The sequence below is a fragment of the Tarenaya hassleriana genome, unplaced genomic scaffold (assembly GCF_000463585.1).
Source record: "Tarenaya hassleriana unplaced genomic scaffold, ASM46358v1 Cleome192, whole genome shotgun sequence".
In the NCBI taxonomy this organism is placed as follows: Eukaryota; Viridiplantae; Streptophyta; class Magnoliopsida; order Brassicales; family Cleomaceae; genus Tarenaya; species Tarenaya hassleriana.
Window position 1 is genome coordinate 97600 of NW_010965319.1, and position 4637 is coordinate 102236.

Below are 4637 nucleotides of genomic sequence, written 5' to 3' on the forward strand. Positions count from 1 at the left end.
GATGGAATCGGTCCGGATCTATCTTCTGTAAAACTCCAATTTCGTCTGATCCTTCGTTCAATGCTCGTGTAAGCTCCCGGATATCCTCCCAATTGTTGTATATGCTCTCATTCGACGCAAGGAGAGATATCTCTAAAGGATCGACTTCCCGAAACTGATCGAAGACTTCTTGAGTGAGGATTTCATGCACATCGACATAGCTTGCTGAATCGGTGGTGGATGCCTTTTTCATGTTGTGATCCAAGGTGAACTCAACAGTCTCGTCACCTATCTTCATCGTGAGACGACCAGCACGAACATGAACCACCGCATCGGCCGTGTTCAAATAAATGATGTCTTTTGATCGAGCATTAGCTGGGCAAGCATCGTCTTGATGTTCGCTTCATCGTTCTTCGCAGGTTGAGGCGCTCGGTAACCCTGATTTTGCTGCCCGTATCTTGGATTCTGCTGCGCATATCCCTGATTCTGCCCCGGAAAATGTGACTGAGTAAAGCCAGGGGGATTCTGAGGGATTCTGGAAACGCCCTGCTGATGTGCATTCAATGCTCCGCTCGGGTTTCCGTAGGAGAAACCAAGATGATTTTTCTCGACATAATTGACGTCCTCCACTGCTTCCTCTAGCTCTGGTGGTGTCGGATTCGAACTGCTCTTAGCTTCCAAATGGAGCTTGATAACCGCTAGCTCAGACATGACAGCTTTCAAAACTGCGGATTCTCCTGTATCTATCCGAGCCATGGGCCGTCTATTGCTATCGCTGGACATCCCTCTAGCCTTGGCCATCTTCGCAATCTGAATCTCTAGGGTGTCAAATGGAATCTCATAAACGCTCCCTCCACAGGCTGCATCCATCCAAGCTCTGGTATCATGTCGTAGTCCATGGATGAATGTGGATAGCTATAGTCGCTTATCCATGTCGTGGTGTGGACAAAGGCGTTGATAGCCTTTGAATCTTTCCCATGCATCATATAGACTCTCATCACTCTCCTGAGTGAAGCTATGTATGGCTCTCTGTGCAGCTCGGGTCTTCTCTGGGGAATAATATTTCGCCATGAACTGCTCCTCTAGCTCCTCCCATGTCGTAATCGAGTTCGGTTCAAGGGTGTAGAACCAATCTCTTGCCCGATCCATCAATGAAAAAGGAAAGGCCTCCAAGTATACATCCTCGATGGTCATTCCTCGTGCTTTCCTAACTGATCTTCACAACATCTTGAACTGAGTCAAGTGAGCAATGGGGTCCTCCGTAGGCCGCCCTCTGAAACTTGCCTGACTAAACATCGTGATGCAATGTGGCGGTAGCTCGAAACTGTCTATGGGCGGTCTGTTGATGCATGATAGGAGTTGGGTGTGCTTCGGTGCAATGTAAGAACCCAAAGTCTCCTCTGCAACGTAAGTAGCTTTGTCCTCGGTCTGCTGATCGTAGAGCGGATTCATGTGCTCTTGTTGTCGGTCGTGCGAACTACTTTTCCTCGACATAGCTTCTCTTCTCTGTTGATTTCAGATGTCTCTCAAAGTACGATCAATCTCCGGATCGTAGACTAGGTCCTCTCCGAGTAGAGCTCCTTGTCATACACTAGAAACCCTGCAAACCGCAAAGAAAAAGAAGCACTCGAAACCAAGTGAATCCGCAAAAACCAAAGAAAGAAGAACAAAAAGAAAAAGAAAAAGAAAACAAGCAAAGATCTAGAATCAATAAAGACCTAGAAATAGGCTAACCAGTCCCCGGCAACGGTGCCAAAAACTTGATACGTATGTACCGAGTCTAAAATCAATAACCCGATTCACAACTCACCGCAAGGATACGGATCGTCGTAACACGGGGTCGAACACAAGGACCGGTTGCTAAATCTAAGTCTAATCAAAACTAAATCGAAGCCAGCAAGTGGAAGTGATGGTGGAAATAGGTGGAATCAACGGAAAATAAAATAAGAAAGCAAATAAAAACGAGTAACCTATCAAACAAGGGTGACTACGGGTGTCGGGATCGTATTCGCGTGTATGGGTATATGCTAAGCATGCGAGAATAACGATTCTTGAAGTGCTCTTTCCAATAGTATAAGTCTCGCACGATTTGGATTTCTGTAGAGAAAGTTATTGATGTCTTGAAGTGCTCTTTCCAATAGTATAAGTCTCGCACGATTTGGATTTCTGTAGAGAAAGTTATTGATGTTGGAACATGAGTACCTCATCCAGACTTCTCCTTTAACGCTCTAATTAGCTCCTTTTCGAGTCCAATCATCTCCGAAACCTGTAACTCTGCAAAACGAGAGCACAATCGGGTTTTGTTTCCTAACACGCCTAGAATGCCTATGAATGCATGTGATTATCCTATAAAACTTAGACAAACTCTTATCAAAATATAGAGAAGAATAAGAGTTATCAGTCAGCGCCGGACCACAGGATCGGACACTGATGAGACGAGTTCGGCGGACCAGAGGAAGAAGCTCGGACCAAAAAGAAAACAGTCTTGGTCCGGCGGACCAAAATGTTGATCCGGCGGACCAGACTTCGCTTTGGTCAGGCGAGATTTTCTTGGTCCGAGAACTGATCCTACACGTCTGGTCTGACTGACCAAGAGTTGGTCAGCCCCGGACCAAACGTAGAAGATCAGTCGGACCAAGTGTTGGTCCGAGAGTGCGAGCCGCAGACTGAAGGTGTCTGGTCCGGCTGACCATGTTTGGTCAGCCCCGGACCAACGACCTCAGTCCGCACGTACCAAGTCTGGTCTGAGAGCGAGAAGAGACACGGAGTGGTCCTGGTCCAGAGCCGACCAAAAGTTGGTCAGTCCTGGACCAACTCGACTGACTCCGCCTGTTCCTTCTCCAGTCCGAGCTGATTCCGAAAGCTGTTGGGTTTGGTCCGACGGACCAAAATTTGGTCAGTCCCGGACCAATCAACTGTTTTCAGAATTTTCGCGTTTTCTGAATTCGATTCGGTTAAGTAATGGTTACTTGACTGAGTTAATGATGATTGTTTTGGTTTATGACTTAATTATGTAAAGGGTCTACATAAATTAAGTGCATAAAACTTAATGAAGTATAAGAGTTACTTGATTGAGTGGGAGTTTCGGGACTTAGTTTACTAAGCTGAATAGACGGTCTATTCGGGCTAAGTAACAGAGTCAGATCAAAATATAATTGTTATATTTTGATCAATCGAGAATAGAGCTATTACAAGTAGAGTTCTTGCCAAGAGCTTGGTAATTCGTGTATGGGACATGCCAAAGTTGTGCATACCGGATTATTTAAGTGAGATAATAATTGAGAAATTGTGCCTCTCATTTTTCGAAAGTAATAAGTAGCTTCTTGATAACGATAAAATCCCTCGTTATAATTTCAAGCTTATACCGCCCATGTTTCGAGCACTTGTCAAGGCTTCGATCGTCTGTGTATGGGTCATGCCAGAGCTGAGCATACCAGACAATCTTTGTGAGACAAGATGGAGAAATGGTGATTCTCATATGTTCGAAAATGGTTTGGCTTGAGTTAGGTTATCAAGTTGGACTTAACCTAATGGTATAGATGGACTAGAAATATGCGGTGGTATAATGATACTATTTTCCCAGAAACGATCTAAGAGTCACATTGGATGTGATTGACATTGGATTGACATTGGATGTCATGCCAAAGCTGACTCAAGTCTATGTGAAATATGGATCTTAGCCTGCTAAGAAAATTATTAGAGGATTATTTTTCTCAGTGGGAGTCTATCTCATATTTGCATCATGTCATCCGTGATAATAATTGTACTATAATTAGTATTGTACTAATTGATATTGCATATTGTGTTGTTCTGTTTATCTCTATAGGACATGGCGATAAGTGGTAGTGTACCAACCGTGTCATTGCGATCTATCCTTGAGAAGGATAAGGTGACCGAGACGAACTTCTTGGACTGGTATCGGACCTTGAGAATTGTTCTCAGGAACGAGAAGAAGATGTACGTCCTGGAAGGCGCTCTTCCTGCTGAGCCCCCGGCCAACGCCGCGAGAGCTGTTCGTGATGCTTGGTTGAAGCATCAGAACGACGACCTGGAGATCTCTTGCCTCATGCTCGTGACAATGTCTCCTGAACTGCAGCGACAGTTTGAGGGCGTCAACGCCTTTGATCTGCTCGAACAGTTGAAAATATGTTCCAGGAGCATGCGCGTGTTGAGAAATACAACACGTTGAAGAACCTGCTTGCATGTCGTATGATGACAGGGCAATCGGTTAGCGCTCATGTTTTTAAGACGAAGGGTCATCTTGAAGAACTTGAGCGTTATGGCTTGAGGATTGACAGGGAGTTGGCTGCTGACCTTGTGCTCCAGTCTCTTCCAGATTGCTATGATCAGTTCATTATGAGCTATCATATGCATGGCATGGATAAGACCTTGACCGAACTGTATGGGATGCTGAAAACGGATGAGACAAGCCTTAAGGTTAAAAAGAACGTGCTCGTTATTTCGAAGAGTTCGAAAAAGCGGAAAACGTTCCAAGGGAAAGGGTAAAGGCAAGGCAAGTGGGACAAATGTTGCCAACAAGGCCAAGTCTAAACCCGAGAAAGGAGAGTGCCATTTCTGCCATGAAATTGGTCATTGGAAAAGAAATTGCAAACTCTTCTTGGAAGATCTGAAGAAGAAGAAGCTTGCTGAAGCTTCTA